Source organism: Bombus vosnesenskii, unplaced genomic scaffold (genome assembly GCF_011952255.1).
Source record: "Bombus vosnesenskii isolate JDL3184/JDL3185 unplaced genomic scaffold, Bvos_JDL3184-5_v1.1 scf7180000013272, whole genome shotgun sequence".
NCBI classification, from domain to species: Eukaryota; Metazoa; Arthropoda; class Insecta; order Hymenoptera; family Apidae; genus Bombus; species Bombus vosnesenskii.
Window position 1 is genome coordinate 5,581,556 of NW_022882930.1, and position 13,001 is coordinate 5,594,556.

General features: G+C 35.8%; 1 protein-coding gene across 2 annotated transcripts in view; it reads left to right on the forward strand.

Annotated features, from left to right (window-relative positions):
- The first annotated feature begins 748 nt into the window (after positions 1-748).
- The window catches only part of LOC117231403 (calcitonin receptor-like), a 165,602-nt gene continuing 153,349 nt past the window's right edge, over positions 749-13,001 (forward strand). Inside the window, exons 1-2 of one of the 2 annotated variants that reach the window (XM_033489824.1) lie at positions 749-951; positions 3,234-3,284. The gene's annotated coding sequence lies outside the window, so the exon portion shown is untranslated. Of the gene's footprint in view, positions 952-2,229; positions 2,338-3,233; positions 3,285-13,001 lie in introns of those variants that run through there. The other variant, XM_033489830.1, reaches the window with a different exon arrangement.

Sequence of the window (13,001 nt, forward strand, 5' to 3'; positions counted from 1 at the left end):
CTCGATAATACTACTTAACTGCAGTTTAAAAACGTTAAAGACTCGAAACACGATTTGTTATTAAGCGTGAATGTTACTAGCAAGCTACACGTTCTATAAATTTAAACAATGCCTCTTTGTTAAATTATTATTTACGTTATTTTTCGAAAACTTTTATTTCATGTACATTTCTAAGTGCTCGATAAATATCATTTAAATAATCGAGACAATTAAATACAATTTGGTTGTTGTTTGCTAATATGTTTGGCGGGTTAATATGTTTGAATTTCGTATATTTGTTTGCAGCGCCAAAATGCTGTTGGTTGCCGCATACACATTTCGATACGATATATTGTTATTTGTATATATAATGTATAATATGTATCTTATTGACAGAATAAAATTATTTAAGTATTTTATGATGCATTTACTAAGTTAAGTTGTTACTATAATATTAAAAATCTCAAAATTTGTAATAGAAATATTATAAATTTTACGAAAATATGACCATATCTTAAATTGAAATATTTTAATTAATTCCAGCATTACCAGTCTTATGGCAATGAACGTGTTAGTACGATATTGTTAAATATTGTAGTTTCCTAACAGATTGCGTATAAAATTAAGAATTTTTGATTTTGGTTATGCGTATATTTATGACGGCAATTTGAATCCAATCGAATCGCAGAGTGTGCGCGGTAAGGGTTGAAGCATCAGCAGCGCCATCATGCCGGTAGTGGTTGCGCGCGCACTTCGAGTCACGTTTTCTATCACTAGAAGTGTTCAGTTGCCGATGCGCGGCCGCGTGATTCGCAGTTTTTAAAGTTCTTGTTCGAAAAAGTTTCTCAGTTTTGGTGTTTGTGTACTCGTGCTTCGGTTCGGCTACGAAATAATGACAGAAGCTTCGTGTGACAAAACGGTGATTCATCAAATCCCAGCCTCTTTAAATCTGACACATCTCATATAAATCTGGTAACGACGCTAAATAATTCGCGGTAAAATAACCATTGTAAAGAAATCTTAGTTTTCATTTCAAGTATTATAACTTTTGTTAATTAAACTTTTCGTAACATGTTACTATATTACGTCGTGTCATGGTAAATGATTCGTAAAAAGTATATTGGTACGAAGTAATTGAAGATTTGCATCGGCATGTGAATATTGGCAGGCATATAAACTTTGATTTAGACGCCATTTAAGTATGAATGTACTTTTAACGACCTCTATGAATGTGCTATTAGACCGTTGTGACATATTTTCAAATACTGTTTCTCTTTTACTGATTCTTTGCTTATTTTCTGCTGCTTCTAATTTAAGGAGTCTTGTTTATAATTCTTCGCGAAGTAAATTTTCCTCCTCGCATAAACTTAAATATTCGAACAGGACGAAGGTAAACGCAACATATCGATGTTTCCACAGGACATTGTAACAAAACATCGTTATAGAATAGAAACAGATTTTGCTCGATTCTTATTGGTTTTCTTAGGTTAGGATTAAATGTAGATTGATACAATAAAGTGATTGTATTTAAAAAAGTAGCGGTTGCTTCTAGGGGATATCCCTAACAGTTACTTTTTTGCGAAGATATTTGATTTGGTAGTATTTTTGCTATGAAATGTTTTCTATGAAATTATTTTTAGTATAGTTTCTAGATAGTTTTATGCAAGACGCATTAAGTTAATATATCGTAAATTACATTTGGCAAATTTAATGTTATATATAAAAATGTAAATCTTTGCAAGATTGCTTGTTGAAAAGGTTATTTTTTAAAGCTGCGTGTTAGCAAATCGGAATTTGGAATTTGAAATTGAAATATTTTATTAAGTTATCGTAAATTTCTTGCTTTTATATTCATTTTGTTTCAATTAATGATTGTAAGTATTGCAATATATTACCCTACCGAATGTTCACAGAATTTGCTCGTTACTTTAGGTTTGTACTTTCTATAAGAAAACAAATTTCACGTAGTAAAACTTTAATCAAAATAACCGAACTACCATGCCGTCGCGTCCGTGAGATTTCATACGGGTTAACTGTACCTTATTTGCCAAGTATTCCGAACTTCTTTGCATCAATGTAGCCTTCGAACTGCTAACAATAAACCGGAAATGCTTGAGAACAACGGGATCTATTCCACGGTTGATTGCCGTTTGTTGTGCTCACTTTTTCCATTGTCGAACGTTCAACCGCTATTAAACGTTTAACATATATTTACTGAGAATGCTTTCGTAAAAAATAAATTAGACGATTCATGTCGTAATTCAGAAAGTTAAATTGAACGAATCCGATCAAAATCTCAGTCGTAACAAGGCACGATTGTTCCACGCATCAAATCTTTTTATTCAACGAGGTTCCGACGTAAGTTCGAAATTTTACGTTTTTTTACGTAAAGACAAAAATAAGAAAGTTTATACAGAAATTTTATTATCCCGCAAAAACCTTTAAACGATAGATTATCAATAGGATTAATAGAATTAGACTCGTAGATTATTTACAGATTATTCATAGAATAATCATACGATTTTATTATGCACAGATTGTCATAGATCGTTCGTAGATTATTTCCAAGATTCCAATATTTGTCTATTATTTGGAACATATCGTACATTTGAAACATATCCATGGATTATTCCTGAGATTGTATTACATGTAAATTATTTGTTAGATTATTCGCGCGATTCTATCATACGTAAATTACTCGGCGATTATTCGGAAAAGATTCTTCTGTAAAAAGATAAAATATCATGAATAAATTGCATCGCGATGCGCACAACTATAAATTCACTTGCCTCGTTCTTCAGAATAGAGAGAAGCGTGTTTTAATACTTGATGTGTATCTACTTTGCGACGGGCAACAAGATTCTCCACTTTCCCGATATAATATCATAGCAAATTCGATAATGATTGCGCATTTTGTCGAGATAAAATCGCCGGAGAAATGAACTAGGAAAGGCAATGGGAAAAATAAAATAAAAAGAAATTCGATGGTTTGACGAACAATCGAATGTGACTGATAATATGAATTCGATTAATTGCAATTATTACAATTACCAATGAAATTAAACTACTCTGAAATTGAGCTACTCTCAATGAAAACACGTGGATACTCCGTGAATGTAAGATGCTGGTTTCTTTCGTCGAACTGAAAATGCTTTGATCTAAAGGAGAATCGGTTGATCGCGGCTGCAGATCAATTAAATCAGTTCGGTTAATCTAGTCGCGATTAAAATGCAGTGAATGATAATGAATCGCAGCTTCCGCGCATATTTCTGTTGTCTGTACACCGGTTGATCATCGTGTCCTTGGTAAGTACCTTGTTTTATTATTCCAATGATATTGAATCTCTGCGAACCGTATAGCCCTGACACTCCGACAGCAATTATTCTCACAGATTCGGTCAATTATTTCCCGTCTGCACCTCTCATTGTGTTGATCCGCGCCGACTAATGTACATTAGCTTTCCACGGTGAAACGATAATTTCCAATTTAGAAAATATCCGCGACCGAGGAGGTCTTTTTATTTCGAAATGTACGCGAAATTTGAGAGGGTCGCACGTTGAACCGGAATCGAAATTTAGCGATTCGAGTTTAGCAACAGAATTTCGGCTTGTTAAAAATAAACTAAAGAGTAGGAAGTTCGTTATTTCGGTTTATATTCGTTATGATGTTTTCTGGCGATAGAAGAAGAAATAATTAATCGAGAGTATTTAACCGCGAAAATATCGCGAAGAATAAAATATCGCGAAGAATAAAATATCGCGAAGAGAAACATTGAAACGTTCGATTTCATGACACAACGCTCGAATTGCTGAAATTCGTTTTTTTCGTTCATTGCTCTAATTCATTTTGGAATGAATGTATCGACTAAGAAATTAGTTACGAATTGTCATTTATAAATCGTCAACTACCAAATTCCGTTTATCGATCGCTGTAGATCATTTTAAAAGGGAAGATCCGCCAATCATTTTTTATAAAGGCAACAGTAAAAAGAGGAAATCGTATTCCGCTCGTATGTTATTCGATTGGAAGAACATCGATGCAGGAAAATCTGCAGCGGTGGATTTTCATGAAGCCTTTGGCGCGTTTGCCAGCGACGAATCCTATAAAATATTCAATGGGAAAGATCGTTTTAATCTGAGCGAGTAATCTCATACAATATGAAAGAATCTGGAAAATTCCAATAATTTTGTGGTTTTCACAAAGCCAGCGATCAAATGTTTCATGGTTTAATCCTTACGCAGTTATCATAAATTCCTGCATTGAGAATAGAAAATTCGTCGTCGCGTAGAAAACGAAAAGTTCTAAAGCGACTAAAGAAATTTTAGGAAGATCCCGCTGGTGTTCGGTCCCAGGAGCAGCGTTTCGTTGGTATGAGAAATCGGCGTTTCGAAAACCCATTTCCGGTGTGCGTTTGAACGTTCGACGTTCAAACAGAAGAGGAAAAAAGAGAGAAGAACGATACTTGTTACACGCAGAAATGAGAACGCTATCGTTGCGTGAAATATATGTATGTACTGCCTTTGAATCCCTCGTGGACAGTGGACATTGAAACGCGAGCAACGAAAGAAAACCAGGAAAGTTTCACGAGGTCGCTACTCACTTGTTTCATATTCTCTTGGTTCCGTATTCAGTCTCGCGTGTAAAATCCAAAGAATGTTTGCTATTAAATACTTATTGAAAACTCTTATTGAAATGTCCTTGGAATATTTTTCTATTTCTCTTTCTTCTCTGGAAGAGAACGATTACTCGCATGATCTTTCCTTGTGCCGTGAATAATACATTTTCTTATCTCGTTGCTAATTTCTAGAGTGAAATTGATGTTTCTTATTTGACAAATTCGCGTGCAAATTTATACTTGTTAACTTGTTGTTCCTTGTTAAAGTTTCTTCGATCGAGATTGAATCTTAATTATCAGAAAACATGCGAACTTCTCCGATTAGGACAACTCTAAACGAACGTTTCTTTGGCTAACGAATTTCTATCTGATCGATGCTTCAAATAATAGAAGCCGTTTTATCTATTGGAAGAAGCTCGAGATTGGAAAATAAAATTTGGAGGACTGCGTGGTAAGACTTGCAAGGAGCGAACGAAGCTTGCGAATATCTCGACGTTATAGCAACCACATCATCGAAATTGAAATTCTCGTTGTTGTTTGTAAATCGACCGTGTAATATTATGCTGGATTTTATGGTGAATGCTCCGTTTTCATGGTGATCCATCACGGTTATTTACGCGTAAAGGCACGAAGATGTTGTTCGAAGTATCGAAGTGCCCGAAGAACAAGCTTGAAGCGTGCAGGTATGAATATCGAAATGGAAAATAAAATTTATTCCCACGGGTGAAACGGGAATATACAGTTGTTTTTCGAGATCTCTTTATTTTAGAAGAGATATTTCTGAAACAAAAAGTGCCGCTTAATTTCTATTTATTCGTTTTATTTCTCGTAGAAAATGTAATAGATTCTTATTTTACTTTCAGTAGAAAATCCTCGATGAAAAGTAGAATTTCATTTTGTTCGGTCGTCGGACGCGATAGATCGAAGTGTTTATTTTTAATGAAACGATTTATTTAATTTGTATTATTCAGATACGAAGTAAGGAGGGTTTAGATTTCTCTATTTCCTGCTCGTGGGAGTTCATTGAATCGAAAATGGGTTATTCGGATCATAGACAAGAGTTAATTCCCAGATCGAAAGTCTGTCGCATGTGGCTTCTTATCATTAAGCTTCGGCTTTCGCTTTTGCCTTCTTTTCTTCTATTTTAGCATCTCTTAAAATAGAATATTACATAATACAGTAGTTAATATTACCTTGAAAATAACTTGACGAGACGGCTATACGTGAAATACTCAAGAAAGCCATTCAGCGAATTTCTTGAAAGAATTTGTCTTAATCTAATTATTTTTTACTATTATTCGAACGATATGATTAATATTAGATGAATGATCCTTTGCAAAATATACTTCGTACGTTGCCCTTTGCTTTGTCAAAAAACTTTTTAATTTGCCAACATTAGCAGAATTGCGTAAGACTTAGTTTTTAATCGGAGGACTGAAGCAGTTTGTTCGTCGTTGATTGCCTCTCGGTTAGGCTTCAATTAAATTTCGATTGCCTCTCAACTATAGCGTTTGGTCGAATCATGGTTAACCTCTGGCTCAGTCTTCGTTAGGTCCTAATTAGATACCAGTTGAATCTCGGCCCTATACGAAGTTACATCGTTGCATCCTAAAACCCGGATTAGCTACATTGTTTTAATCGGAATTTCCAAAATTCGTAGAAGTCACGGTCAGATAACATTTCTTCGAATTTCCTACTATTCGTCAAAACTTGTTTGGTATAGTATTGAAAATAAAATTTCAATAATTGTTTTCCTTCACCGTGGTTCCTATTTGAGGATCATAAAAAGGAAACAAAAGAAGAAATTCCTACAAATCGCAAGCCTAAATATTTTATATATAGCGTACGTGATTAATACTTTTCAATCTATTGGATGGGCAACTAAGTGATTGCGGATTTTGTCATTAGGTGGTATCGACAAAATTCGCAATCACTTAGTTGCCAACGCAATACGATGAAAATATTCCCATTGCTTTGGAAATAACTTCGTTTTGATAACGATAATCTTAATTAACCTTGCGTACTTTCAAAAGACGAGCAACTTGTGAAAATTGCTATGTCCTATAGCAATTTTCTATATTCGTCGCGTTCTATCTCAGGATAACCACGAAAGCAAATACACTTGTCTGATAGAAGTGCATCAGCGTGGGCGCGGCGTTGTGCCTTACAGGTTCGTGGTTTTAGCGTGCCATAGAGATATTCTGGTGACACACATGTACCATAGTTGCAACCGCCTATGTACGTCGTACGTTATGATACCGAGAGAGTTACTCCTTGATGGCTAATGGCCACGTTAAGAGTATTATTCGGTAGCTTTCCTTGACCTGTACCAGCATCGTCTTCGTTCGTGCGACGTGTATTTCTGTGATCGAAATAAACGCGTCGATCGATCGGAAAGTTTCGAGCCCCAGCCTGTTCCGATACGAATAATTTACGAAGGAAATTAGGAAGCAAGTCCGTCTACAATTTAAAGTTTAACACGGCTAGCTAATATATCTTCGATTAATCATCGGTAATTTCGAATATCAAATTAGGCTAGTCAAGTATCGATATATAGCGTTTGAATAAATTATTCCGAAGCTATCGGTGATTAAATGCGTAGCAAGATTTAAGGTCGTCTAGCGGATCTGAAAAAGATGAGAAGACCATTTGCGAAGAATTTGTGACTGGAATATTATAGTAGTATGTCTTTCATTCTCGGGAATATTATAGCAGGATATTGCATTTTTCACTTATTTTTCTTTTAGCTACTTCTAGGCTTTCGTAGCTCTTTGTTACTTAAGCCTTCGCTTTATAATATCTCGCGATACTACGCGGCGTAGATTACGAATCAAGAGCAACAGAGGCGAGCTGTATTTGCATTAAATTCCAACCTTAACTGTAACTTTAGTTCCGTATTGTGTGTTATGCAAAAGATTGTATCTATATCGATAATAATTCGCGTGCAATATTTCAGTGTTTCTCCTGGGGCATAACGTCGAGGCGATAAATAATAAATAGTCAACGTCGATGAATATATTTGTTGAAAAAATCAGTTAGGCAAGGGGATACTAGGATTATCGGAGTAGTAGAAATTTGTTTCTTTTCGCAATTAGCGTGTTAATTAACGCGCGACCGATAATAAAGCTACAGCAAATATTGAATTAGAAACGAATAAGGATATTTGCATGTCGTTAACCGTGGAAGATGAGTTCTTACACATAATTTAATTCATTTCACTTGTTGTAATTTTAGAGTTGCAAAAATTCTTGATTAAAGGATCACCTGGTTGATAGATTAATCCAATGAGTTGTAGGTGGAAATATTATTAATTTGTAGGTGGGGAAGAAGTTAAGGAAATTAAGAAAGGTCAAACTCTAGAAACAACCGGATTTGAATAATACAGTTTGCGTGAAAATACGTGGATAGAGTCTGTAATTTAGATTCTGAAATATATCTGGATAAATCGGATTTAGGGTGATGTAGAACGCTAAATTATTCTCTTATCCTCAATACCCGTGTTACGTTTAATCAGACTTATTTTCCATTTAATTTGGCCGTAACTTATTCGATATCCTTGAATCTTACGAATTAGGGACTACCATTATAGGTGAATCGATAATAGTATTTATACTGTGTTAATGTTCTTTGACGCGATAAAACTACCGAGGCAAATTATTAAAAATACACACACGTTGAGGGAATATGTTGAATTTCTCGAACAAGTAGGATCAACGATGTGTGGCGCACTTTGCATGAGAAAATGCTAGTGCAATTTTGTTATCTCTCCATCATAAATTAAGGTAATCAATTTATAACGAGTACTCGGCCGTTTTCACAGAATATCATGAGAGAGACTCGAACAAGCCGTCAGATATAGTATTATGAATTTCACATGTCGGATGTAACCATACGTTGTCTGATATTCCATAAACGTCTATTTTCTAGTTTCTGTGGATCTTGCTAGGAATAATTTCATTCGGCTTCAACTACTGTCACGGACGATACCCATTGCGAATCAATAGCGAGAAATAATATAATTATCTATCACCCCACGAGCTTCCTTTCGACGATGGATTCCTACCGCGATGCAATTAGGGTTTAGGAAAACTTCCACACGCTGAGAACTGCCACGAGAAGGCATTAATGAGGAATTACAGCGATGAAAAAGAATTGAACGTTTCAAGGGCAACACCGGCGAAAGAATTTCATAGATTAAAGAATGACGATGCAGATGCATTGAAATCCAATAACGAGAAAGCAGTTAAAGAATGTTCAAAAGCAGGTTGCGGTAAAAAAGAAAAAAAAAAAAAGAAAAGGGAGAAAGAAAACGAATACCTAAAAAAGGAATTTCAGTAATATAGAGAATGATTCAAATTCATCGGAAATTTTATTCCCAGTAATAAAAGAAGAGTAGTTTACAAAGATATTTGAAAATAAGTTGCAGCAGTGAAAAGAACCGAGGGCAGTGCGAAAGGAATTTCAGTAATAAAAAATTACTGAAATATATCAAAAAGAATTTTCGAAAACGAACTTACAGTAATAAAAAGGAGCACAACGCAAGGACAACGAGAGAGATGATTTTACCTGTTATCTATCTATCTACGTAGCTTGCGATAGCAAAGAGGAATTGCAACGACCAGAAGGTAAATAGCACGGAAGCATTAAGCTGGGAATATCGAATCACGAGTTAGATTATACTTCGAATAACAGTGTCTCAAATTACTGTCAATTCGCATGTTCAAACGTCTCAAACTCGCGAATCTTATCTCCGTGTCGAATCTACATCGAGCACGAGATATAATTATTATGAGATAAGTCAGCGCATTATAGATTCGACGTATAGATAAGGTTTGCGGAGTTGCGATGTTTGAACATTGATTTACCGCTGTATCGTACTCGTACTGATTTCACCGAAACGAAACCTGAGAACATTTCGTTGCACGTATTCGCTAGATACACGAATCTCGTATAAAACTCGATGCCAGCCGAATTTGGTTACCGAAAGCTCGTGATTTTACCCGCGCTACGATACACGGTTAATCGATAGCCTGGTTTCGATACGATTGTTGCACATGCGGTCGCGTGCTATCGAGCCAGAACGAAACCGACTGAAAATCCTTTACTTTCAGCCGTTTTCTCCTTCGAGAGACCCTCGTCCGTGCGAAAAAAAAGAGCGTTTGCCCTGTGTATACGTGGAAAGAATGTCCGACAGACGAGGAGAAGAAACAGGGAAAGAAAGAGCGGGAAACTGCGATAACACGTCAAGAGATCGTAAAAGCTTCCTTTATTTGCCTTTGAGAAATTTTGCTGGGTGATCTGAGCGTCTTTGAGGGGCGAGAAATGGAAATAAACCGAGCTTCGAGACAGGCTCGTATGGACTTCTCTGTTTGCCAATATTTTTCCCAATTCCGTTTGGAATTGTTTATTTGACTTTTCGGACGGTTTTGGGAGCTGAACTGCAAGCCCAGCGGGAAACGATAGCAACCTCGAATGTCTGGCTCGTATGTAATGAAAAAAGTAGGGCGAAAACGAGGCGAGGAATCGCTTAATTCGCGTTATACCGTGCGGTTCTGTTTGTTTTCCAAAGTAAATCGGTTACTGTCGAGTATTGTATCGATAACTAGCTGGGCAAAGGAACACAAATAATTCCGATGATTTTCTACGCCGTAGCTTTTTATTGGATTAAATACGGAAAAGTTTTATTACCGCGCGGTTCTTCATCTTTGGCGAAAGTCGTAGCAGCGGTTGGATAAATATTACGTAGGCTGTGTGATACGTATGATACGATTCGAAAGTTTTAGGACACTTAGCGTATTTCTTAGGTTGTTCGGAAAGTGTCTTTCTTTCGCAAACGTGCTCTTTTGCAACAGTGCACCTTCGTACAAACGTGAAACCAAGTCTGTGAAATGTCACGCTGTTTATCTCGACAGAACAAAATGGATCGTACGTAGTTCGACAAAACAATATAAAACAAAAAACGTTGTGCGTCTATTGTTTCCTCATAAAACGAAAGAAACTTTTTGGACAACCTAATACTTGGAAGCTGAGAGAAACGCAGCGACTATTAGAAGATTATTTATTTTAATTCTTTATATATAATAGGAACGAATGTACGAAGTTCAGGTATCGGTAAAGCAAAACACATTTGTTTAATTCTCACATTTTGTTCGTAGAATAATCTCGACGCGATGAATGTAACGTAACTTGAAAGCAAAGTATAAACAATTTTAGGGAATAACGTGGAAATTCATAGAAAGCTTAGAAAGAAAGAGCACATGTATACAGACATATTGAGTTACCTTTTTATCACTTTGTATGAAACTTCAACGCGCGTACCATTCCGTAGAGGCAAAAAAATTAAAAAAATTCATGAAATATCTTACGACTTATACTTCGAAGCATAAATAGATGTAGGATAAATAACAAATAAATAGTAAATAAATGGCGATGTAATTTAAATGTTACTTGAATCGACTTCCATGAATAACGTCCGATGTTTAGAGGGGTAACTGGAAGCATAATTTTCCTTCTGACGTTCAGAAGCAACTCTTGCCTCGTTGCTTTGAACCGCAACCGTGTCAAGCCATTCTTTGATATTTGACGACAGGTAGATTACGAATTAATCGGTTGGTAAAAAAGCGATGTACGTAAGACCTGTTTGGCCGAGTCAATGTTTGTATCTCGTTTCGCTCTGCTATCGGTAGAATTCGGTGTAATCAATTTTATATTATATTATTCTACCGTTTGAAAGTTCGTAATTAAAGTTCGTGCATACAGTTCGACCGATCCACAATGGAACTCGTTTACTGCAACCGATGGAGCGATATAGTAAAAATAGAATAGTATGTAATTAAAGAACTATTAACCTATTTCGTTTTCCCTTTAACTTTTGGAGAAAAATATTAATAGCTTTAGCCTGAATTTTTATTTCGTTATCACAAACTAACGGGAAGTTTCGACAGCTTTTACATTTGAGTGCTTTCGATTGTAAAAAAATGTTACGAAGCAATTACCCAGTTACTAGGATTAAAGGATCGCCAAGGATGATTTTATCGCACTATTCGAACGAATAAAGGCGAGAAAAACCCTCCAATGGAAATAAGAAGCGGATGCTTCGGAAAAATTTCTCCAATTATTTTCAGTGGCATATATATCATTAAATCAAATAATTCCGTTAGATTAATTTTTATAACGTTACTTGAACAAATTTACGTTCCATAACATCGATCGAACAAATTGAATGATCAAATAATTTGGTTAGATATCTGTGGTAATGGAAAATGTGATGTAATTGTTAATACATATATAACTGCGAATGCCTATGTTTTAAGACGGACAAGAAAAAGCAAACAAGGAAGCAAATTGGGAAGCAAATAAATTCACACGAACGGAGCTTCTCTACGAAGAATAGATCTATTGACTTAGCTATCAACGAACGATTACATTCGGTAATGACGAATTGCGCTTTTGTTCTTTGACTACGCGAAGGTTAATTCCGCATTTGCTAGCCACGTAGAACGCGTTTTAAGTGGAACAAAATTTGGAATGTTTGCATGTATGAGAGAGATGGAATATACCGCATAGAAGAACGTGAAGCGTTTCAGGAATTCTATTCGAAGCTCTTAAATTACGTCTCGCTTCATTCTCCTTGTCGAGGTTGAGGATTTTCTTAGACGCGAAAGAAGAAGTTGTTTTGCGTCGCGAAACTGAATAAAAATTACGATCCTTCTATCAACGAGTTTCTATTAACACGGCTATTTGTATTGTATATTTATTGGCATAGTTGCATATGCGTGATACAAAATACAAGAACGTTACTGTTATTTATAAAAATATAGCTGACATTTATATGAATGAGCTTTCGGCGAGACGTCGTATTTAAATTTAAATAGACCTGGATCGACAGTGAAATTAACCAGACGTTCGTAATAACGTATTTCAGGACATACGATGCAAATTTGCGCATACCACGTATCATGTCCTAATTTTATGGCAGAAATTTATGAGAGGCGGTTTGAAATTACGTTGACGGTGTACGACACGAATTTCAGATACAGCGGACTACCAAACATTTAGAATTCGAAAAATAACGAGACCAGAGACTTTCGATTTAAAATTCAGTTCTTAATAAATTGCGGGACGCTCTATCCAAACAAATATAGAGGGTGAAAATATTTCGAGTTTTGATCACGACAAATCGAAAGACTTTCCATTACAAAGTGTAAAACATTGGACACTTTGGAATTTCAAACACACAAATAGAACCTCGATTATCCTGGTAAATTTGCGCTGTGGATATACGTTTGTCCAAGTGAGACACATATCGTCTGTGTTTTCAACACGTCGTTGTCAGTTGATCTTTATGTTGCGCGACAATATGCCAAAACCTAAGTGTACCGTTTTCTCAATTCAGGAGGAACGTGAA